Raw genomic sequence first — 26815 nt, forward strand, 5'->3', positions numbered from 1 at the left:
TGCAAAAACTATTTCACGATATAGAACACATGGAATCGATCAGTCTAGATAACATCCTCTTCAACCTTGAGCAGGTGTGTGTGTGTGTGTGTGTGTGTGTGTGTGTGTGTGTGTGTGTGTGTGTGTGTGTGTGTGTGTGTGTGTGTGTGTGTGTGTGTGTGTGTGTGTGTGTGTGTGTGTGTGTGTGTGTGTGAGAGAGAGAGAGAGAGAGAGAAGAAGAAAGAAAGAAAGAAAGAAAGATGTATTAATGTCCACTAGAGGCTGAAATCAGCATATGAGACAAATCAAATGTACATGTGTGTGTCCTCCATCCATCAATGAAAGGACAAAGGTACAAAAATGTACACCATAAAATGAAATGAAATAGTGATCCATGTGTAGCAGAGGTGCATAATCCATGATAGAGTGATAAATGGGGATGGAGTTGTATCACTAGGGATGTTTATATGCTCAAGGTAATACAATCATAAAAATGCATGGTACTAGCTAGCTCCATCCTATATTGATATGGAGGTGTATCACTAGGGATGTTTATATGCTCAAGGTAATACAATCATAAAAATGCATGGTACTAGCTAGCTCCATCCTATATTGATCTGGGGGTGTAGTACATGGTACATGGGTGGGTTTGGGATGAGATCCTCTTGTATGAAGGTCCCTCCATCTGCCAACATTTGGGCTCTCCTCTCCTACGCAGCATGGTGGTGTCCAATCTGGATCTCCTCGATGGAGTCCTACACAATAGTAGCCATGCCATGGTTCTCCTCAACCACTATTGGTGCAACATCCATTTTGCAAGGAGGGATGTCATCCATGGCTGTGTCCTGGAGCAACTGAAAACCATCAGATAGTTCTGTGTTGTTCTTGTCAAGTGCAAGCAGACAAGAAATTTTCTTAGCATTGGTTTTTGTGAAGAAAATGATCATGTTAGACTCTTGACTAACTAATCTCATGGAAAGTAGATTTAAGTCGAGTATAGTGAACTCACCCCCAGGCTCTATGTATGCAATTTCGAGTGCCAAGCACTTGGAAATATTTGGAATCTTTACCTTGCACATTGGGTAAGTGCACTCTGACCTTGTGTGTTAGTAGATGCTAATGACACGCATGTGATCTCCGACTATCTCTACATATATTGCATATAGTGCTTCTACAATAGTATCATGGCTAGTGCTTTTGGACTTTTTGTTTTGTTGTTTTCTCCAACCAAAATACTACGCATCATCTCACCCAAGTAAGATTTTTTCTGTTGTTGAAGAAAAGCAATAAATTTGTCCATCATCGATAAGATCTCTGCCCCAACCATATCTCTCTTCTGGTTATGTTGTGACTATTTTCCATCCGGTTCACCAAATGGCAGAGAAGAATCTTGCGTGAAGAAGTTTTATTACTTTAGCTGGATAGGACCTTGGTCTCTAGCTACATGAGTTGTGAGAGAAATCCATCAAAAGTACACACATTGATTTAAAAAAAAGTGCACATTTAAGACCCTAACAACAATGCACTTTTATTAAATCCAAATTAGTACAAAATATTTCACCCTAATTATTTGATTTAAATCTAAAAAGTTTCATACTTTTTCTCTGTGTACAAATTCTAAAACTATACCTACAAATCACTTCAGCCTTTAACCTCATGGATGCCCTCTATTGAATGTCCATCTAAATCCCCCTTCTCTTGAACACCCTTCTCTGATGATCCCTACTCAAACTGTCCTTACTTGAGAGTTTCAACTCTAAGTCTCCCCAACTAAATGCCTTCGTAAATGTCCTTGCTCTCATTCTCTTCCGAACATTGCATTCATAAATGTCCTTGCTCTCCTTCCCCATTTGATGCTTCCACCCTTGGATTCCCTTCACTAGATGCCTTTCTCCTCATGGCTCTTCTTCCCTTCTACACTTCTTCTTTCCTTTCCGATCTATTCGACTTGTCTTTTCTTCCAAATGAATGCACGAGATCTTGCTTTCCCAACACTCTTGAATAATGACCCTAACTGGATGGAAAACCTCCTTATTTATACCCCTAACTAACCTCCCATGTTTACCCGAAGACATCCGTTAAAAAAACCTCCATCTCAGCATTTTATTTCAAAAGCACCACGTGTGAAAGCCCATCATGATGTGGCAGCCAACTTTTAGCTTGATCCAAAATTGTTGCAAGCCATGATGAAATAGATTGCCCTTACCTCTGGGTGATTTTTTCTTTCTTGTTCAATGTCGTTTGACGACCATATATGGCAGTGAAACCTTTTCAAGCTCTGGCGGCTTCCTTCATCATTTCCTCTCATTGCTCGTGAGTGTTTTAAGCTCCCTTTTCATATTACCCAAAGCTTAGTTAATAGTGGCCAGCCATTATTGTTCTAGAGCCCAAAGCCAAGCCCTAAGTTATTGGGCGGTCAATGTATTTATGCTCAAGGTAACGAATATGGTGCCCAAAAGACATCCAAATCTCCTTCTCACTGTTGTCACTTTCTTTCATCCTTTTCATCAACCCAACTTTCTATGCCCATTGTTGTGTCCAAAATAAATACCAACCCTCCTTGTTTTTGGCTTTCGATGTCCAAAAGGGGTACTCAAACCCAAAGTTCTAGAAAACCCTTCATTCCATACACAAATACTTTTAAACATTTGCTTGCTTAATAGGAACAAATTTTCCTTTGTAACTTTTTCAACCGGTTGTCTTGAATTTTGCTTAGACACATCTTTTCCCAGACATTGGCATATTTTCCTCGTGTAAACACAAAGTGGCACAACATCGAGATTTTCACAAGGCTTTTCATTTCCTACAATGTTACTCTTCACTTTTGCATTTTAGATATTTAAAATCTCTCTCTCTCTCTCTCTCTCTCTCTCTCTCTCTCTCTCTCTCTCATGCGCGCACACACACACACACAAGATTGCGACAACTCTCTCGTGAAAACTCCGAGCCATAGTGCCCACAGATAGCACCATGTATAGAAAGCAAGAAGGAAGTTGTGATTTGCCCATGGATTTCTAAATTTGGGAGCACCTACATAGCTACATAGTGGGAAGCAAGACGAAGAAAATTCTAAGAAAGAATGAATATGGAAACTCTAAAATTCTCAAGGTGAACATATGCCTATACACAAAAGGATATTTTTGGCTTTCTAAAAGAAGCCTTAGTGTTGAGTTGGGTTAGCATACTTTCATTGTTTTCAGTGCCACGATGGAAACTTACCTTAAATGTTATTTCTATTTTAAAATATTAAATGAATCTTTCTATTTCACCTTTCATTTCACATCCTTACACAGCTTGACTTCACTTGCATTCTATTCTTTTAGAATGCTAAAGTGAAGCTTCACCTTGCATAATTCTAGTAAACTCTATACATATACATACATATATTTATCTATTTTACACATACACACACACATATATATATATGAATATATATATACACACACACACATATATATACATATATATATATGTGTTACACACACACACACACATATATATATATATGTGTGTGTGTGTGTGTGTGTGTGTGTGTGTGTGTGTGTGTGTGTGTGTGTATGTATATATATATACATGTGTGTGTGTGTGTGTGTATGTATGTATATATATATATATATATATATATATGTATATATATATATATATATATATATATATATATATATATATATATATACACACACATATATATATATATATATGTGTGTGTGTGTAACACATATATATATATATGTATATATATGTGTGTGTGTGTGTGTGTGTGTATATATATACACACACACACACACTAAATGAGCAAACCATGGCAAAGGGAAGAAAAAATGGTGAAATATGTGAGAGCTTAGTTCAAAAATCTTGCAAATTCAAAATTTTGACTATTATTTTTAGTTTGTTCTTTGCAAGGAGGAAACTTAGTCCCTTAATTCGACTATTATTTTCGGTTTGCTTCTTTGAAGAAGGAAACTGAGTCCCTTAATAAAAGAGACATTCTTGAACAATGCTTTACCTTATATAATTCTAGGTAAACTGAACCTAATGATTTTATCATTTTCTTGTTATTTTAGAAAGCCACCGTGACCCTTTCACTTGTTTAATATAGAGAGTAGAAATTATGTTGACTTTACATTGCCACAAGGCTTTTTATTTTGTGCAATCTTACTCTGCGAGTGAAAGCTTTTCTATTTTTTGGAAGCGAGTGAGTGTCACAATGTGCGACACATGGGAGTGTTGAGCTTTTAGCATTTTCTCAAGCTATTTAATAAAGAGTATGGATGATAACAAGATGATGTTAGACATACATACTTATTTAATCTCTAAAGTTATGCATGGATGCACCACTCCAAGGTACCAATTTGTGCACTTAAGGTGTGAAGTATAATTCCACCATGCCTTCCCATCGATTTTGTAACATTTAATGGCTTAGTAACTTGTGTGTAGCGGAAAATAGCATAAACATAGTGAGCATTCCATTAGAATAGATTCCTAATGAGCATAGCAAGAGTGCTTGGATGGAGAGAGCAACAAAAAGCATAACACCTAGTTAGATAGGCATGAACAATACTTCAAAAGAGAGAGAAATTAAGCTATTGACAACAGTTGAGGACCGGATTTACATGGAGCCGATCCCCCCTCCAAAAGGCTTTGTATTATAGGTTTCCCCCATCAAGGGAGACATTTTACAATACAATTCTTTGTGTTCCTTCAATAACTAGCTAGTGCAATGAAGACGGAAACTTCAAGTACTAAGCAAACACTTATAAAACACAACATCCATTCCCTCACGGTCTCAGACCCAAAACCTCACACACCTTCAAAGATGGTGAGAGCTAGCAGGGTATGAGAGTAGATTGAGAGGAAGAAGGAGTAGTCTTACGAGAAAGAAGTATATCTCCTCACATAATCACTCATAAAATCTTACTAATTAGCATGATAGAGGAGATGAGCATGCAATGAAGCTTGGCTCTTGGTTGGATTTGCATCACAAAGCCAAGAGTTGTTGGTGTAGGCCTCCCTTCTCACAAGCTTGGAGTAGATGATGAGCTTTCCATTAAAGCTTGAGAAGGAGAGAGAGAGAGAGAGAGAGAGAGAGAGAGAGAGAGAGTCTTCTTGCTTCACACATGAGATTGTGTGAGAGTGTGTGTGATAATGCCTTCACAAATCAGCCCTCTCTCTCATCTTGGTCGACCCCTCTTCCAAATTATTCATGTTGGCACCCCATTGGACCCTGCAAAGCTTAGCCAATCATAATTAAGAAGCATAAGTGATAGCCTTGTGACATGTGTCTCCCTTCCCCTTTTGTGAGAGCTTTAGGTAATTAAATAATGCAACTAAACTCTCATTGGACCCCTTTGTCTTCTGTCCAATAGGAAGCAGGCAAGCCATTGGGCTGTTGAATGCTTATTGGACCCCTTGGGAGACTGTCCAATAGTCTTCTAGATAGCCTAATTCTTATTGGTTCTTTTATCAAGTGTTTTTAAATGAATTAAACTAGATTTACTCTAGCCTAATTTTCATTGGTCCACCTCTATGGCCATCCAATCATATTTGAGTACACCTTGGGGGCAACTGGGCTAGGGAGCTAACATGTGTCCCTTATTATTCCCTTTGTGTAAAGGGAGCCTGTGTGTGTGTGTGTGTGTGTTTATCTCTCATCCCCTACTTAAAGGGCTCGCCCCCTCCTATGTAGGGATCTAGGAAGACTTTTTTGTACACTTACAAAGCATCCAATATCCCTAAGGTTTGACCATTGGACTTTACATTGAAAACGGGAACCTTAGCATTTTCGAAGTCTTAATGTGTTGAACCTTAGGGTCTTTGAAGCCCATTGTTGCACATTGCTCTTTTTCATATGGCCCCCCCTTTGGATCCCTATTTTTCCTCTTTCGGATCCCTATTGTGGTCGGTCTTCCAGTTAACCAATATTCTAGCTTTTTCTCCCCTAGTACTTTCCCATATTAAATGATCAGTTTAACATGAGAAAATCATTTAAGAGAATTAGATATTAGTTATTATGACAAATTTTCTTTACATAAAAGGATTCTTTGAGGACACCCAATTTATGGTTTGCAAAATCCAAATGTGAGGATCTAGCCCAAATTAATTGTGCACATGAATTAATTGTTTGAGCCCAAGAATTGGGTCTAGCCCAAATTTTGACATTTCAATAATCTTATCTATTTTTGACCATTTCTGTTGTAAATCTAGCTCTACGTTATGGAATTCTAACTTACATTTTCTTGTAAGTAAATAGATGTTGAAGCAATAAAGGTTCACTCCATATTCTGTGTGAGCAATATATGTGCTTATATGTGAGCAATATATATGCAGCGATCTACTCCCTCTTCATATATTTGAGGACCGTGTTTTTTTACTCTCTAAGAGGCACATATAAGCATGACTACTCATATGCTAATGGATCTAGTAACGTTGAAACAAGGATTATATCTTATTGCTAAACATTGTAAATTATGATCTCTTATTATGAAAGTTAAATTCAAAATGGGTCCTTACTACTTGTTTGAGGATGAGAAAGAGTATCTGTGAGCCCATACATCAAGAACCAAATTTTTAGTGTTGAAAGTAGGCTTTAACCTTTGACAAAGCGTCTTTGTATGAGGACTACTTTGAGTATGGCTTACCCACATGACACATACATTATTTATGATGAAGCTTCCTATATAGAAAGGTTAGTTCTATAGTTTGCAAAAAGAAAAGGACTTAGAGGATCCATATCAAGGAAGAGTCTATCCAAGCAGAGGTAGAAAGAGCACTCAAGGACAAAGCCATTTCAACGATGGTTTAGCCTTGGTTAGATCCTTGTATCGTAGCACTTGACTACACTTGTAGTAATCCAAAAAAAATGTCAATGTGTGGATCATTATATTGGCTAGGGCATGTAAATAGCGAGCTAATAATATGCACATTATTAGTGGATTGATCGAACGGGCGCCCACCTGGTCGGACATCACATTTGTACTCTTATTATTTTTTCGAGCTAATGTAATGATACTCTGTGTAAATCCTTATTCCAGAGTAGCGAGTCAATTCCATGAGTTGTACTCATGTAATGATAAGTGTAATCATGTCAAAATGAGGTCAAACATGGATCACGATCCATGTATCTTTGGCTATAAATTGACAAGTGGGTAGCTGATACCATTTGGAATATATTTCCCAAAAGGCACAATGTCAAAAGACTGAAAAACATTGGTCAAAACAACCAAATACGGAAAGTAGTTAAAAATCGCAGGGCAGACATAAAAACTTACTTTTGACTGGAAAAAAGTTGTCCAAATTCAAAAAGAAGTGGTGGAGTAGACTAGTAACACTACAGGTAATCATCAAGCCAAATTTGGTGTTCAAATATGATGGAACATGGATCGCGATCTATGTACCTCATCATGATTTTTTGCTGAATCCTGAGATTTGAGTAGTAGGTAGCTAAGACATAGAAAAACACTTTTCCCAAAAGAACCATTCGCAAAAAAGTTGTAAAAAGTGGTCAAAAGAGCCAAAAACATTTCATTTTCAAAACTGTGACAGCAGACTGTAGAAGTCAATTTTGGTTGGGCAAAACTGATCCAAATCCAAAAATTCTTTGTGGAGCAAGCTACAAAGATCATAAGCTATCAGCACACCAAAGATCAAGTCCAAAATTGGTGGAACGTGGATCGCGATCCATGTACACCTGAGGAATTTTTGGACAAAAACTTTTCTAGCATGTAGCAGAGACCATTGTAAACAAAAGTCCCCAAAGTATCATTGTCAAAAAAGTTCAAAAAGTGGGTCAAAAGAGCAAAAAGTAGCTCAAGGTGAAAACCCTAAAACAAACCTAGGGATTGAATTTTGCTTGACCTAAAGTGATCCAAATCACACAAAAACCATATAGCATAGATCAAGAGACCAAGGGCAAGTTGTGTGCCAAGTTTCATTACCATCTGACACATAGGTGCATGGATCGCGATCCATGTTCCCTTGTCACAGATTGAGACCAAACTTGTACCATGGCTAGAGTACATCACAGGAAGTCTAGTAGTCTTTTCAAAAGTGAATTTGGATATCAAAAACCAAGTCAAAAGCCCCAAACTGGCAAGCGAACTCAACCTTAGTGCTAACCCTCACGGCTCACGGACACCCTATCACCTACGACGAACGTTGTATTATTTACTTGGTAGAATCGAGTACCGGGCTTGTCGGTCCAATAAGAAAAGGGTAAGAGTGATCGTCGATGAGAGGTGCACTCTAACTGGAACATTCAAGGGATTAGTTGGCTAAGCATGGGCGCCCAAGTGTGAATGGGGCGAGCTCATATAAAAGTCAACTAAACCTAAAATTCACTCATTCTCTCATTTGTGCAATTGAAGAGTGCTCTTGCTCCATCTCCATCTTCTTCATCTCCTTGTGTGTGTGTGTGTGTGTTTGCGTGAGAGAGAGAGAGAGAGGGAGAGAGAGAGAGAGAGTGTGTGTGCGATCGAGCATTGCGGCGGCACGACGGCGGCGAGGCGGTTGAGCGCGACGTAGTAGCGTCTCCCTCTTCTTCGCGGCGAAGAATCCTCCACGATAGGAAGCGTAGAGCGGTGAGTGATACACCAATGCCATCTTTGAGCTTGCTATTTTAGGCTTGTTGTGTGCTTGGAGCTATTTGTGGCTCGCACGTAGTGTATCGGCAAGTTTCTTGCATTGACACGTGCGATATACGTGCACATTTTTGGCGTCGCTGCCTGGGAATGCTATACACTAAGCTTGAATGGCATTTTGTGCTTCTTTTGTGATGCAATTTCAATTGTAGGAAAGGTCAGGAAGCAGAGTATGTGTGTTGAGAAGAAGAATTTTGTGTTACTACTGTGTATTTTTTTTTGTTAATGGAGTTTTCAAAGGTACTGTGTTTTTTCTTTGTGTAAGGTGTTAGTATTAAGGTTGTTAGTTCTGTGTAATGTAATGTACATTAAGTAGGAAGTAGAACTGTGAGAGCTAATAGAGTGTGTTAGTGTGTAACAATAGGCGTATTAGTTGAAAGTAGGTAGGTAGAGTGTGTGTGTGCTCTCACGCAGGTCGCGGCGACCTTATCCTAAAATAATTTTTTTTTTTTTTTCAAAGTTAAAAAAAATCAAAACAATTTAAAGGTAGGACCGGGATCGGGAATATCTCCTATACCCAAGCCTAGACCCAAGCCTAGACCCAAGCCCAAGCTCACGCTCAGGCTTAGGTAACTATCGCCCTTTAAAATTACAAATTTTAGCTTCACACGTAGCTAAAAATCGACTTTTTTGAGGACCAACGGAGCTTCATGTGACCGAACGTTGTGCTGTAAAGCACACCGCGACCCTCTAAGTGCTACGTTCGTTTTGAGCTATCACACACTTTCACCAAAAAAATTGATCATTAAAAAACATTAAGAAAAAAACATTAAAAACGTAAAAAATACGAGTGAAAACAGACGCTTAAAAAAGTAAGCGGTTAACCTTCGAGGTTATTCGCCGACGCTTGTAGGGTGTCAAACGCACATGCATCTGCGCTCTGGTTGTGTGCTAGAGACGGAGCAACTCGAGAGAATTTTGACTTACGCGAGTTCTCAATATCCACCTACCTTAGGTTCCGGACCCTCGACGGGGACCCAAGGTAGTACAAACCATGACCCAAACATAGCGTCTAGTGACTCTTCCTCTGACTACGACATCATGGAGGGTTTACAAATGCCTAATCCTGATAGCTCAAGCTAAGACATACATACCATGGTCCCGCGGTCCGGGCCGAGCGTGCTTAGCCGCTTGAAGGAAACCTTTAGTAGAGCAACTCGCTCCGAACATGGAGCTAATGATGTAAATGAGGGGGGTGGGGAAGTAAATTCTCCATTCATGACCAACGTAGAGCCTATGCCTTTAGAGAATGTGCACGTGAATACTTCATTCACTGCACCTCCTGACTCTTCAGAGCTATTCCCCTCCGAGGTTATATTACCTAACCGTAGAAGCCTTGCCGAAGTGCAAGAGGTTGAGCGATATATCATTACGTCTAGGGAAAAGGAAGTCGAGAGCTTACGCAAGGCGGAGCAACGAAGAGAGTTAAAAGAGAAAGCCTCTATGTCACGATCCTTGCTAAGAGAGCAATCAAGTGCTCCTGACTTAGCAACCGCTAAGGGCCAACCCCTAGAAATCAACATTGCATCTAGTTCAAAGGACACCCCTAGCACCTCAATCCTAGATGGAGCATTCTTAAATGAGAATTGGGAGTACGAACTACAAACGGAAACTCTGACCGACCTATACACAGGTCACACCTATCACGTGGGTTGGTTAGATATCGTACAATCCACAATGGATGCTACTAGTGTGGAGGATCAACAACAAAGAGTTTGTGAGGTCATACATAGGGTCATTGAGTTAGAGAGACAGAACAAGGGGATCAACATGCTTTCAACGGGTCTCATGAGATTCTTAGATACAAGAAAGGCTAAACAACCGTCCTTATTGCAAATGGAGACTCCCTCGGTAAGTCCGATGGATCCTCCATATGTTGTTTCTCTAGGGGTCTCAGTGCAATCTGAGCCCACAAGTGATAGCTTCACCTTTCCAAGTCTGGCTCATCTTTCCCTTGATGACACCACGGCTAGCATGCCTACCGCAATGATGGGCATGACGAGAAACACGCCATGGACCTCATTTGTTAGTAAAGCACCACTACATGGTAGCTCAATGCCTGCAAAAGTACTTACAAGTGTGTACCAGTCGTATGCACCTATGGGTCATCGCACTCATGTAGTCCCTACCCCTCCCATTGTCTCAACTACCTATGCTCCACAACCACAACACCCAAGCTCTTATTTCCATGGGACTATACCGGCTAGCATTAGCATGTCACATCCGACGTCTGCTATGCCTAGGGCCACGCATATGAGCTTTGGGCCATCACATGGTACAACATCATACCAAACGTGGAACCCAAGGGTTTCCTATGCGCCAAGCCCAATGCCAATACCTACTCCACATGTAGTCTCTGGAGCGTCTTCACCCACGATGCCTGCTCACTTAGGTGACTTCGCAACATTTGCTCAAGCTATTGGTTGATCTATTGCTGAGAATATGTGTAACACGCCTGATAGAGAGCCTAGAAGTAAGGCAGTACAAATAGCCAAGCTCACAAAAAAATTTAGTGGAGACGGGGATGTGAGCAATCATATCGAAGTGTTCGAACAAACATGCGATTCTCTAGGAGAACACAATGGCCTGCATAAGAGTAATGCTTTAAGCCTATCCTTAAGTGGGAAGGCAGGGGATTGGTATAGAACCCTAAGGGTGGAAGAAAAAACGATTTACCCTACTCTTACGAAACTGTTCTTGAAAGAATACATACGAGAGGGAGTGCTTTGGGGTGTAGCCTGTCAGCTCCAGAAAGCCCAACGAGAGGAAGGATAGTCGGTGAGAGACTTTATTAGTCGCTTGTAGCATTTGAATTCTCGTTGTAATCCAAATGAGTGCTTCAATAATAATCAATTGCTGGATAGATTCATTAGGGGATTACGACATGAGGATATCTACAATGGCCTAGTCATTAGAGGTTTCACCACTTGGGAAGCAGTCACCACCAATGCGATCCAATTGGAGGATAACTTAATGATTCAAGGAGAAAGAGTGTGTTGAGTCTAAATCTATTAGCTCACAAGCATCGGGGCAATCGTGCTACGCAAAACAATCATATGTATCCAAGAAGGGAGCAACAATGGTTCTCAGTATGCTATGGACCGCATAGTACCAGTGAATGCCCTACTTTTAGAGTAAAATTCAATGGGAATTGCAATGCCTGTGGAAGGTATGGTCATCAAGCTAAGGATTGCATAGTATTTAAGCGTGTGATGGTCCATAGACCAACCTTAGCATGGACAGACACACCTCGAGTGCCTGCATTGATGCCGACCCCACCTCTTGAACAAACAGCACAACACATTGTCCCTAGGGCCCAAAATGTTGTTCAAACAACACCCTTACCACCTCCAGTGCTAGGACCGCAACCACCACATCCAAGAATCACGTATGTGAATCAAGTGGTTTGTGAGTCATCTATTGCTTCTTTGGAAGGCTGTGAGAAAGATATATATCCTAATATTGCCTATGGGATGGATGTGCTTAAAGAAAGTCCACAATACTACATGGAGGACTATTGGGGACAAGTCAAACATGTTTATCAAGCATCTGCTCTTGCGGCAAGAGGCCAAAATATCAATTACACTGCTAAGAGACCACCTCTTCAATGCTATGAGTGTGGAGATCCACATCGTGTAGCCGAGTGTCCTATTAGTCTACAAAAGAACGCCACACTAATGCAAACCAATCAAGCGAGCACGTCTACAATGCCGATACTCATGTGTAATCGATATGGCATAGATCATTTGATTGCCCAATGTCCAAATAATCCAAATGCACCGAAGATCACGCCATTAGACTTGATTGAAGTTACCGAGGATCCATCACAAAGTACACCTGTGGTACCAGTAAACGTACTCACACGATCGATGCTCCAAAAAAAAAATTATATTCTTGAGGAAAGAGACACGGCATCAATTGCCCAATCTCAAAAAAAGAAGAAAACACGAAGAAAGAGATCGCAAAAAGTAGCGAAGTCAGACCCCAGTTCAAAGACCAACATAGAAACTGGTGACGACCCTGTATATATGAGCGACGCTGAAAAAGATTCTGATTCAGGTGAAACAATGGAGACCAAAACGACCACTAAGATAGAAACCAACAAGGAAGACCTTCATGAGCCACAATGGTCAGGATCCAAGAAGAAGATAGGAACTTATCCAAACCCTACAGAGGAGATTGAGCGAATCAAGCAATTAAGGAGTTTGGTAGAAGATACCCAAAGGGATCTAGAACCAGCACCTAAGCAGATCCAGATTACAGACACCATGTTCCCTACGCAACAACAAGCTCACCAAGTCCATAGACCCTTAGCCATACCTAGTGTCATCCAAGAAGAAAGTGACTTAAAGTCATGGGAAAGTGGGCGTACTCACTTCTTGATGGAAAGAATGTTTACAGAGGGACTACTTGATCCTATCGAAGAAATGGAGATCCCATCTTCCCCACGTCAAGGGACTCAAGGCCAAAAGGTGACGTTAAACATTGCCAAATTGATGGATTTCATGTCTTCAGAAGTTAGAACCACCATCATGTCCAAACTATATAAAGACCCTGAGTTAGTCTCAGCTCTTTGAGACATCCTCAATGGAGAACTAAAGTTTAGGCTACCACAATTTGCAGAGATGGATGGAGCTGGGGAGATGCCAATAGAGGAGGAACACTTAGATCCACAACCCAACCTAGATGAGAACCTTGTTATAGAAATACCTGTTAGCAAGTTGGGACAATACTTTGAGGGTGATGAATCCAATGCGACCATACCAATCACTACTAAGGGATTAACTGTGAAGGGAATCCTTGATGGTGGCGCTGGGGTTAGCATTGTGACTAAAAATTGCTGGGAAACTATGGGAAGACCTCACCTTGCGACCACAACCATAGTAGTGAAGATGGCCAATGGGTCTATTGTTAAACCTATTGGGATGTTACAAGATCTCAAGATCAAGTTCTTTGGACATAAAATAAGAGTTACCTTCATTGTTAGGGATTTCTCCAAACACACTATGGCATCGGAGATGATCTTAGGACGTCCTTTCATGAGGGAAGAAAAAATGGTGAATGACTGGTCTAAAAACCATGTCTACCTGCAGTTCCAAGATTCTCTCATTCAAGTGGATCTTGTGACGGGTCGAGCACATCCTCTAGGAAACAGGTTTATAATTGATCATAGATCTGACACCACAGTTCACTCGGCCCCATTGCAGTATTGCTACACATGTAAAGCGGACATTGATGTTGGGAAAGATTCTCCTTATATGGATGTACTACCTGGGATGACTGAGTCGGACAATATGAATTGGGTGCACCTAGGAGCAACCATAGACACTTGGGAAAACAGGGGGATGACCTGGGTAACACCTGAGGGGGATGAAATGCCACCACTCGTACCCTTAAATAAGTTACAAGCAATGCATATAGCTTTTGACAAGACTCATCCCCATATAACAAAGAAAACATATAAGTGGGTCCCTAAATCTTCTTTAGCAACCATAGCTAGTACTAAAAAACAGAGGCCTTGTAAGAAACGTCCCACTCGTCCCAAGAAAAGTAAGAAAATGTGGCGTTGGATTTCTAAACAACTATTGAAAGCCCAAGGCTACTATCAAAGAAATAATCAAATCTGGGTGCCAAAACGTAGATTGTGTTCTTACCTATCACCTGACCCATGTGAGCCCAATCCCGTAGCTCCAAAACGAATAACCGATCGCGGAAAGAAAAAAATCACAGAATGCTACACACCCGCTCCAGAGCTAGTTTGGGTACCCGAGAAAGAATGATTTGTTCTACCTAGCTCAGGAAGGGGGGAGTCCCATGAAGCTTCTAGCTCCTCATATAATGCATCCATAGAGGTAAAAGCTTCTCCACAGTCTCCACCTACAATAGTGGACCTCCATGAAGCTACAAAGGAATCCACACCTCCCAATGTTCAAGAATTACATGATGAACCACTTCAAGTTCGATTCTAGGAGAGTATCTTACCACCCTTGCAACTCGACGAGGCACCTAAGGTAATAGAAAACTACTGGCAAAAATCCTCACCAACTGGAACAATTGGTTTCAAAGGGTGAAGAGGACATTTCAAACGGTATGATCTACCGAAGGAAGGGGGGAGTGTTTGCTGACATCCATCATTCACTTGCTTCCCTCTCAACCTTCCTCCCTGACCTCTCAATCTCCCAATCTTAGGGAATGTACATATAAAGCCTTATACTCAACAAAAACAAAAAATAAATAAAGAGCAAGAGCAATTAGCAAACGAGTATGCACAATAAAAGTCAAAACATTGACTCAGACCTACATTCGCATCCGGTACACTAAAACAGAAACCTATGCCATAAAACACGTTTGATCCACTCGAGTGATGGAGGGTAGGTAGAATTAGTACAATAGGAGTGTTTTTATTTTAGAGTTGAGTGATTAGCAAAGTTCCTTTTTCCCACTGATGTGCCTCCTAGAGGTATTCTTTGTGTTTCCTAGTGTGAACAAGAACGTATTGCTGTAGTTACGGTTTGGACCTTCATGGAATCTTTCTCTCCTCCACTTTTCAAATCAAGCGTGATCATCAACACAAACAGGTGTTTCTTATCCATTAGCATTACCCCTTATCTTTTTGCATCCATGTTTGTCTGCTTTAATTGTGATTGGTAGCATAATATCCGGCGCATTTGCTTAGTATCAAACATTAAATTCAGTGTAATTTTTTGTCATAATCACTTGTCTAGGTTTAAAAATCAATCAGTCCGACTAAGCTAGTTTAACCAAGCTACGCATTAGAGATCTTCTCTTAATACCATGGGGAATGCCTTCCTAATAATTAATGGTTACTTAGGTTCTTAATTTGATTTAAGCAGCACTGTGTGAAATGTACTATGGCTTTCTAGTGGGCTTAGTCCCTATTGACCTTTAGCTTAAGTATTATAAAGGGAGTTTACTAGTGTGATGAGCCTGGGGAGGGTAACAATGTTATATGACCCCCCAAAGTTACAAAATTAAAATGCTGAAAACGAACAAACAAAAAAAATATCAAAGTGCCACAATGTAAAATCTTAAGCTGGAAGAGAAATCTCAGCTTGATTGGGTACTTCACTCACATGTATCGCCTATGGTACTGGAGCCCTAGAGGTTCCTAGTGTGGGTGCTTTTCCTTGAAAAGCAAAAAACCCAAGGCATACAAAATAAGCACACACATCAAAATTGAATCACTGTGAAAAGACTTTGGGGGGTCAAATAAAAGGTAATCAGTCAGGCAATGATTTCATGAGAAATTCCTTTTATCGTAGCTTAACTACAAGGTCTTCTAGGTATAGCCTCTAGTCAGCCCTCGAACATGAAATACTTGGCTCTCGCGATTAAACCACTTAATTGACTAGAGAAAATTAAGAAGCTTACCCATGGTATTAATAGTCGATCTCTAGTGCCTTTCGATCGTTAAATTAGCAATCCCAGACTTGTTTAATTTTTATCTTTACTGTTGTTTATGGATTTGATTATATTGCAATTTAATGTTTATTGCTGACAAATGGTTTAAAATTCTGTTACCAATCAAATTGTCTGCCTACAACTGCATATGCTTTTTAATTGCTTATGAGAATGCAATTACTATGCCAATGTTGTTTGATTTTGCAGTGATTGAAGAAGGCTAAGGACATCCATCTCAAATGCTCTTCCATCTCGACGAACGAATTTCAACTTAATAGCTTCCGAGGACGGAATCTACATCAGGAAGGGGAGGCATCTTAACCCTCACGGCTCACAGACACCCTATCACCTACGACGATGTTGTATTATTTACTTGGTAGAGTCAGGTACCGGGCTTGTCGGTCCAATAGGAAAAGGGTAAGAGTGATCGCCGATGAGAGGCGCACTCTAACTGGAACATTCAAGGGATTAGTTGGCTAAGTGTGGGCGCCCAAGTGTGAATGGGGCAAGCTCATATAAAAGTCAACTAAACCTAAAATTCACTCATTCTCTCATTTGTGCAATTGAAGAGTCTTCTTCTTCTTCATCTCCTTGCGTGTGTGTATGCGTGAGAGAGAGAGAGAGAGAGAGTGTGCGATCGAGCATTGCGGCGGTACGACGGCGGCGAGGCGGTTGAGCGTGGCGTAGCGACGTCTCCCTCTTCTTCACGGTGAGGAATCCTCCATGACAGGAAGCGTAGAGCGGTCAGTGACACACCAACGCCATCTTTGAGCTTGCTAGTTTAGGCTTGTTGTGTGCTTGGAGCCATTTGTGTCCCGCACGCACTGTATCGGCAAGTTCCTTGCATTGACACATGCGACATACGCGCACACTTAGAATTTGATGAAAATTGGTACAGAGCCTGCATATGACCTTGTCTACATACTATCAAAAAAAAAAATTTGACATGGGAGTATCTAACTTAATGATCTTGTAGACATACTTGAGAACATCTCAAATCTCAAATTTGAGCTAAAAATACCCTCTGGAGACCAAGATACAAGCCAAATTTCTTGTGTCCTGGTCTTTTGAGTATTGTTTCAAGTGCAGTTCACTAAAATTGCTCTAACTTTTGATAGACAACTCCAAATTGAGTCAGGTAAAGCCAGGAAGAAAGCTTGCTTGGTTTTGGTTTTAGAGCTGAAATTTTCCACGTTTCCTAATTCCAAACTTTTAGGGTACCCAGAACTAATTTTTAGAGACCCAAGGATCATAAAGACCTAACTTTGAGAGAGACCTGATCAGGAGCAAGAAAGGATAAGTTGCAGAAAGCCAAAGTGGGCTTGTGAAGTACTATCTTGAGAATCTTGAGTGAGTCTTAATCATGACCAATAATCCACCATCAGGGTTTTCTACTCTACTCAGAGACATGAAAAATGCAAGAAATGTTGCAATGCCGTACAACAGTGGGATTGGGAGAATACCTAGAGGACATGCATCCTATGATAAACAAACCCGCTGTGTCATTGGTCTACAATATCAAGGTGACAAACTAGTCTTTAAAGGGTTTTGAAAGGTGTTGTGATGCAATGAATATCTTTGTTTGCAAGGATTCAGGCTTGCTTTCCGCAATATGTAGTGCATTCGATTGAAGCACCAACCAAACATTCTACAAGTGTTCCCTCGTGGAAGCAATAAAACCTTCCCTGATTATGGACTTGTTTGAGGGGGCTACAGAGCCTAGTTGGATACGTCGTAGAGGTATGTAGAATACAGAGATTTCCTTGTGGAGCTTTGCATGACCATGGTGTAAAGGGGGGCCCACACGGAAGGGAGTTGGCAGTTATAGAGGTAACCACATTACAGCCAACCAGCAGATGTCCATTGGGGCTTACCCCTCCCACCAAAAAAGTCATGCATCAGCATAACAACAAAGTTGTTTGTTGTTTGAAAATAAAAAATTGAAATAAATATGGGGCTGGTGCTTTTTGACAATCGTCTTGTGTAACCATGAAAGGATTTATTTTTTCCTTCCACTTCTTTTTCCATTTTTCCAAAGGAGGTTGAGCCACACACACACACAGGCTACTCGTAGATGTACTCAAGCTTCTTCTTTTCTGTTGCTACTTGTGTTTCCTCTCTATCCTTTCGTGAAGCAATGTCCAGGTGAAAGGCCTCCAAAGCATTAATATGGGCTAGCATCAAGGAGTTGATACCTTTGTTATCTGTCTGACGTAAATTATCCAATGCAAACCCTAGCAATTGAACGTCAGTAGTAAGAACCATGGGAATATATTCATTTGTCAAGCTGTTTGCAAATGCCATATCTTCTACTATCTACATTGAAAGCAATGTGCGCTATATGTAACATATCTTTAATTGTTTCGTTTGACAACAATTTAGTCTAAGGGTTTAACTATTTTACTTTCATTTACTTGTCAAGACGTCTCCATTGTGAATAATTTAGCATTCAAGATTCCTCACTTATTATCATAGTAAACTTTGAGGATAGCTTGAACTTTCAGCCAAGGAGAAGAGAGCTCTTTCTTAGGGATTAATTCATAAGCCCGTTTACATTCTACAAAGTTATGTTTATAACTAAATGTCTGGATAAACATAAAATGAGAGCTAAATTGATTACTGTAAACATAAAATGAGAGCTTAAAAGATACATGATGGAGCTCATATGGGCTTGTGCTATCATAGGAACATTCCATCATATCTGGCGTCACCATTTGACCATTTGGAAAACATTACAAAAAATATGCACAATGTCCAGTGACCCCAAAACACTTTTTATCTCCATATTTGAATGTGGTAGCTCCAATGAGGGCATAAGCTTGTATGTTGCCTCTTTTCCTTGTCCTCATTCCAACGAACTATTACATGACCATATTCAATAAGGCTCCAATTCGTGCTTTTAGACTTCATATAGCCATGTTAGGCCATGTTATGCCACTTTGACCATTCTTATTTCCATTTACTATAGTTGGCCAAGGCTTGCCCAATCGTACAAAAGAACGACAAAAACGTTAATCTACATTTGTCGATTTTGAAACCAATGAAGCAAATATGCATGTGTGGAATCTCTAGCTTAGGTTGGCACTCCCAGACAATGGTACCAAAAAAGGTTGTCTAGTCATTGACGTACAAATCCTTTAAATCATCAAATCCGGTTAGCTACCCCGTTAGTGCTTGGTGGCAACCATACTTTTGTATGGAAATCTCATTGCACACATAGTGCGACAAATGCTCGATCTAAATCTATCCTATCTTTAAACTCAAGAACAGTGTATCTATTGTGAAAATACCTCTTCTCAATTCTACTCAATCTATAATCTACAATCCACAAAGCAAGTAATGGTTCTCATTAATCAAGCATGGAATGCACAAAGTAGTACATGCACACACTTGAAAGAGCACCTTTCAATGCGAAAAAGGAAGAGCACACACTCAATAGAGAACAGAAGAGAGTAGAGGAGAAAAGCTCTTCATTGTTGTCTCCACATAAATTTTAATCCAAGATTGCAAGGTATGGAAGCTTGATCTTGCCACCAAGGAGAAGAGTGATCTTTCTTAAAGTGAGGTCAAAATCGCTTTTATATTCTTCAAACTGATATTTATACTAAAGCTATAGACATTGTATGGGTGAACAATAGCTAAAATAACTACTCTGAGCATAATATGGAAGCTTAGAACATGTAAATTGGGACTCATGAGCCTGGGCTATTATAGGAAACTAGATCATATATGGCATTGCCATTTGAAAATTCAAGAGATATCAAAGAAAAATTTGCAATGTTCAAGCAACATACCCAAAACACCTTGTTATTTTTGTATTTGAAACTGAAAGCTCCAATGAGAGCATAAACTTATATACTATCTACTTTACTTGTCCTTGTTCCAATGAACATGACCATATTTGATATCTCTACGGTTGAGTTTTGGAAAATCACTTTTTTGACTACATTTTTAACCTTCTCGTAGCATTTATGCAACACTTAAAAAATTTGTCCAATAAGGCTACAAGTGATGCATTTAAACTTCACATAGCCATATTAGGCCATGATATGCCACTTTGACCATTTCTATCTCCATTTGGGGGGGGGGGGGCACTAAATGTAAATTCTATATATCACATGCGTTCAAGGACTATTTATAAAATCCCTTAGCTGTGAAATTTTCACCAATAAGAAAATATTAAATAAAATAATCCCTACTTTTGAACCCACGTGATATTCACTTTTTATTGTAGTGATTCCTCTCCCCCTTGGTTTACCAAGGTTTTGACCGGTTCTTGCTAGCTTAAATGGTCTAATTTGTTCATGCTAAGTACTAATCGGTCTATTCCTTGTTTTCGCAATTCTGTTTAAGTGTGTCACGATAACCCTTCTTTGGCTAAATGACCAGTGTTTCTTTCACAATATGAGTCAATAGGGATTTTAAAAAAAAGATTATAAAGCAATCTCTAAAAAGATGCAATCTCTAAAAAGTATATAAATAATTATAAAGCAAAGATACACAAATATTTGAAAAAAGGTGAGAGGATTGAAGAAGGATTTACCATGCATGCACCTAAGATTTCTCTATATGATGAAAAGGGTTCTTCAAAGGAAAAAGATGCAGAGCTTATGAGCCTTTTGGATGAAGGTTTATAGGGGTTTTGAGCTATCAACAATAAGGGTTTCTCTTAATCCGAGGAGAGCTAGGTGTGATTCAAAATGGCAGGAAGAAGATCTAATTGATGTTTTGCAAGTTTTGGATGAGATTCTGGAATATTTTTCTTGAGTACCAAAGGATTCAAGGATACCCTTGATATGGGGCAAGAAACTAGAGGGGTGCTATATTACCCATGAAAAAATGGAACTAGTTATGGCTGTCAGAGACAGAAATCCTACAAGATTTTATAAGGGTACAAAGATGTGTTCATAGATATTGATATCTTTGCTGATACCATATGATCCTGGATGTTTTTAAGGGTGCGAAGAGCTTTACATAGGATTTGAAGGATGCAGAATGTTTCAAAATGGCTTTAAGGGTTTCTAGGGTTCTCAGGGCTCTCAGGGTTTGAAGGACTATAAGGGTTCGCAGGGTTGTAAGGGTTTTATGGGCAATGTTTTAGGCAGTTCATTGATGATCAAATGCTTGTGCTCAGTATATACTAATTTTTTGAGCTACCTGTGCCAAAAATGATCTAAGGTCTATCAAGGGGGCTCCAAAACTATTTGAGGGATAGGAAAAATAGATTTTAGTAAAATACTCATAGCTTTCTTATACATTGTCGGATTCAATTTTTTCTTTTATCAAAACAAAGCTCTTAATCAGCTATATATCTTTCATGTCAAAAAGTTTTTGCAATTCTAAAGGTGAAAGGGTCATATAGTTCTTCAAATATATGGGTATTAAAGACTAATTATTTAGCAGCTTTTAGAGTTTATGATCACTATTTTGGACATAGTTTTGACTTGTGACTACTGAAACGCCGTAAAATAAGTGTGTAAGTTACAAGTGCTCTTTCATTTACACTTGAACTCAAGTAATTTGATACATTTTAAGCGCTCCACTCTTGTGGCTCAATCTCAGAGACTAAGACCACATTCGGTGTGTTGGGCCAACTTAGGGCTATTCAAAACAACGAGACAAACTACATGGACCCTACTTAAGGATATTTCATACTTTGATGCCACTCTAGCTTGTATAGCACCCATAAACACTTCTACGACTTCACCTTGAGACTTTTGAAGCTTCATCCGACACCTGCAATAATTCTTGAATTGTTTTCCACATGTATGATATCTTCATCTCTAGCAGCATACTATTTGATCTCTAGTCCTTGATAATTCGAGCCATTTTTTATAATTTCTTTTGCAAAGTCATTCCAGTTGTTGAAAAACTCTTTTACAAACCCTTGAATTATTTCATTGAGCTTTGGATTCACTAATTGATCAAAATCTGCAATCATCTAGTATTTTGAAAACCCTTGAAGTTGCATCTCTACTTCATAACAGGCAATGTAACCTTCAAGATCATATCCATCGAAGATGTTTTTCTCTGCATATATTGCATCTATGGCTTCTACAATATAGTATCATCCATTAGGAAAAATATGAACCCTCTAGGGGCCCTTTGGGATTAAGGTTAATTACAGGCCAACCAATAGAAAGAGGGTAGTGGACACACTCTATACCTTCAAAAAAGTAGAGGGACAAGGTAATCTTGCACCTCTTCATGGCTCTTACCTAGTGAGAAGGTAAAGGAGGTGGCTAGGGGAAGAGGGGGAGGGGGACCACTTTGACCTCTTTTCTCCAACTTTTTGGTCCAGATTTAGAGGCCAACCAATAGGAAGAGGGTAGTGGGCACACTCTATACCTTCAAAAAAGTAGGGGGACAAGGTAATCTTACACCTCTTCATGGCTCTTACCTAGTGAGAAGGTAAGGAAGGTGGCTAGGGGAAGGGGGGGAGGGGGACCACTTTGACCTCTTTTCTCCCACTTTTTGGTCCAGATTTAGAAATACACTAAAAACTTGAAATTAAAAAAAAACAAAAAAACAAATTTCAAATTTCCCCTTCTTAAAAGGCCCCCAAATCTATTTCATTGTCAAAAAAGCACTTTTGACCTCCAAAAGTAAAAAATGTGCACTAAAAAGCCCAAACAAATGAATTTTTTCAAAAAAAAACAAAACATCATTTTCCACCTTCCAAAATTCAAAACATCATTTTCCACCCTCCAAAGTCTTATTAAACCTATCCTATAGCTAAAAAGTGGTTTCACTCTCTACAAACCTTTTTCCAAGCTCTCCATTGCTGCAACAACCACATGCACCACCTATAGTCCAACATTATCTCTTTGTTAGCTTTCTCCCACCTCCATTGTAGCACCAAGCAAGCTCCTCCTCTGTCTCTTTCCCTTGCCCACCACATATTTTCACACCAAGCTATTTCCTCTTCCTTCTCTCACTTCCATTACAACATGAAACAAGATTTTCCTCCTTCTACTTTCATTCACTCACACTACATGAAAACCTATGCTCCCAAAGGTGGCAAAAGTATGATCTCATATGACTTGCATACCACAACAACAAGAGGTGTGAATCATGAGTGGTCATTGCAAGGGTTCACCTCCAACATAAAGATAGAATGGTAAGAAAACTATCCTTGTAGCTTACATTCAGAGTTTAACATCATCTCCATATTTAAGTTTATCATGCTGGAGACAACCAACCTCTTTATAGATTTCAATGTCTAGGGACTCACACCTCATAACATTGGGGTGTGCTATTTTTTTTATGTCTTTGGTGTGCCATCTAGGGTTGTGTAGCATGTGATTGACTCTCACAATGCAAGTGAGTTATGTTATCTATGGAGAGTTATCAAAGATTCTCCTTCTAATTTCTTTTTTGTACAGTTGTCACTAGATTATTAGAATATCATCATTTTGTACTTTATAACTTTGTGCTCACAAAATTTGATGTTCACTTGGAGAGTCAACTTGTTTTGAGAGGACATGGGCAATCAACCATGTCCAGAGATGGAAAACATTGTATTCTTGGTCTCCGAGGAACCTTTCGCTACCATGTTAAAAGATTAGCTCAATTGGATAGAGAAAGTGTAAATATAAATTATAGATGCATACATTCTTAACATAGAAGATATGTACCACTCGTGCCTATGTAAATTGTGAATCAAGAAGCCTTTGATTGGGTACTATAACAATAGAGGTTACATGTGGTTTCAAATACCAAAGAAATGCCTTTACCAAAACATTCCCAAGAGCAGGGGGTGGACGAGGAAGCAAAAACTGGCTCCTTGTTTGGTCGATTTATAGTGCTTAATGTTAAGTGCATTGGATCTGTGAGGCCTTTGACCCGCCTTTGAACACAAAGAAAAATGGGAGGGAGGGGGGGGGGAAGGGGTCTTGCTTTGAGTACATCAAACACTACACCTCTATCTCATGACCATGCATTAAAAAAAGGCCTTGTTTGCCATTTTAAGGTCCCAGGGACCCTCAACAAGAGGGGTCACAAAAGCGCGTGAAATGGCCAAACAAGGGTCTCTGTTTGGCCATTTTGCACGTCCTTGTGGCCTCTCTTGTTGAGGGTCCTTGGGGCCTTAAAATGGCAAATACAAGAACATTTTAGTTGTTTGGCAATGATTCAAGTAGTTTTGTTGTTTAGCTGTTTCACCACCCAAAGAGCCCCATCATAGTCTTTGCATGAAGCCTCCGCGTATTACGTTAGAAGAATCTCATGCACAAGCACTCTTAAGCGCCAAGCTAGAAACCCTCAATATCCAATTTCAACTAGATTTCACTGAACCATGCCTATATACATATTTTTGAACCATACCTCCCTATTTATATCCCCTCCTTCCTCCATTTGTTTGCACCACTGATGAGCTAATCTAGCGAAACGCATTTGGTGTAAACATGGTGTCCCCCCCCCCCCCCCCCCCCCCCCCAAAAAAAAAAAAAAAAAAAACATTTCCGCTCTTCTCTCTCTCACTCCCTCCCTTTGCAAGTTTCGCTCGCTATTAAATTTTATTAAATAAATTTGATTCTAGTCCTTGATAAACCGAGCCATTTTTTATAATTGCTTTTGCAAAGTCATTCCAATTGTTAGCAAACTCTTTTGCAAACCCTTGAATTATTTCATTGAGCTTTGGAATCACTAATTGATCAAAATCTGCAATCATCTAGTCTTTTGAACAATGAAAACCCTTGAAGTTGTATCTCCATTTGGCTAGTAGCTTCTTAGCAAACTTCTCAACATCCAAAATGCTCAATCCTCCTTTGTGTTTGGGCAAAAAAGTTAAAACAACCAAATCAGCGCAAGAAACAAAGCAATTGCCATCATCACAAAAAAAATTAAACAACCAATCTATAATCAATACACAAGGAGTATCTCCAATTGTGCAAAAGAGGAACGACAACACAAAAAGCTTTCACAAGAGGAATATGTACCTACAATAGCAGACAACACCCGGTATCTATAACCTGCAACAACACTAGTATTTGCAATAACATTGCAAGTTCTTTTGTACCGAAGATATGGCAAAACACTCAATATTTCCAACGTGCAACAATGTTGGTATCTACAATAACATTGCAATTTTTTCAAACGTGGTATCTACAATAACACTGCAAGCACATCCCGATCATCTCAAGTCATATGTTGAGAATGTCCATTACAATTCATTTATAGAAAATGTCCATTATGATATCGGTTGGCAAGCAAGGAAGCAAACGAGTTGCATAGTTATGGATTTGATCACGTACAGCCCCCTTTTCCCTATTTTGTTGATCAACAAGGCCGGCTTGGCAAAATACCAACCTCAATATTGAAATTGATTCTTTGATCCCTCGCACCTCTGATCAAAAGCCTGCACCACCACCCTCTTTTTCAAGCACCTTTCCTTGTGACCAGCCAACCAATACATCTCATATGACATGGTATCTAACCTCTATGTGTTTCAACTTTGAGTGAAACACCGGATTCTTTGCCAAGGCAATGACACTCTGACTATCACAATGCAGTACCGGAACCTCGTGAATGCCCAAATCTCCCACTAGATGAGCTAACCATATAGCTTCCTTGCTAGCGTCAGATACAACAACATACTCTGCCTCAGAGGTAGATGAAGACGTGCAATCTTGGACACACATTCTCCAAGAGATAGCCGCTCCAGCAAACATGAACACATAGCCAAACGTGGATCTTCTAGTATCCACACAACCCACATAATCCACATCCGTGTAACCCACAATGGATGCATCACTATTCCCGAAGCGTAGATACTTGATAGTTGTACCCTTCAGGTATTTGAGGGTCTTCTTCACTACTTCCTAGTGCTTCTTGCCAGGGTTTGACATGTACCTACTAACCACTCCTAATGCATGTGCAATGTCTGATCTCGTGGCTATCATAGGGTACATCAAACTACCAATTGTAGAAGAATATGGCACTTTCTCCATTCTCTCTTTCTCAACATCCGTCTTAAGAGAATCTTCCTTGCCAAGTTTTGAGTATGCTTGCATTGGGGTACTCAATGACTTTCCCCCCTACATGCTAAAACACTACAAGACACTAATAAAACTAACTCGAGGTGGTGAAGCATAGAAGGTATCATATGTCTAAAATATGTAAGCATCTAGATTGGCAACAAGTAACAACACCATAATGAAATGCATTGCTAGCATACTACAATGAGACAATGCAACAACAACGGAAATGTGGAGAGCCAAGAGAATAGGAAGAAAGTACACATGATGATCCGATGTATTGCTCACCCATAGGTGCAATCGAAAGTCACTCCCATACTCACCAATCACTGCATAAAGAGTCACAACAAAGCACTACCAACCTCCAAGAGACACATTAGGAGACAAAAGAGAAGACACATCAAAACATTAGACACCAATAACATATCTTCAAGCACACATGTAACATTAGTTGGTCATAGAAGACAATGAAAACTCAGACTAGGGACTATGATCTCTCATGCTATATTAGTCATGCTCCTTTACTTTTTTTTGTTTTATTTTTAATATGTATGGGTATAAGAATATACAGACACGATCCCTAAATTTTGGAAGTTACGAGGTCAGGGAAAAATGTTAAGGGGGAAGCAATTGAATGAACATGCGAGGAACGACTCCCCCCTTCCTTGGGTAGATCATACCTTTTAAAATGAAGTCTTCACCCGTTGAAACCAATTGGTCCAATCGATAACGGGAGGTGATTTTGGCAAATAGCTTTGTATGACCCTAGTTGCAATATCAAGCTACAAGGTGGTAAGGTAC

The 26815-nt window shown here is 39.7% G+C and overlaps 1 protein-coding gene across 1 annotated transcript in view; it reads right to left on the reverse strand.

Annotated features, from left to right (window-relative positions):
• Nucleotides 1-221: 221 nt before the first annotated feature.
• The window catches only part of LOC147453172 (uncharacterized), a 31044-nt gene continuing 4450 nt past the window's right edge, over nucleotides 222-26815 (reverse strand). The window contains exon 2 of the transcript XR_015188949.1: nucleotides 222-824. The gene's annotated coding sequence lies outside the window, so the exon portion shown is untranslated. The remainder of the gene's footprint in view (nucleotides 825-26815) is intronic.

This window comes from Adiantum capillus-veneris, chromosome 8, assembly GCF_014529385.1.
Source record: "Adiantum capillus-veneris isolate H3 chromosome 8, ASM1452938v2, whole genome shotgun sequence".
NCBI lineage: Eukaryota > Viridiplantae > Streptophyta > Polypodiopsida > Polypodiales > Pteridaceae > Adiantum > Adiantum capillus-veneris.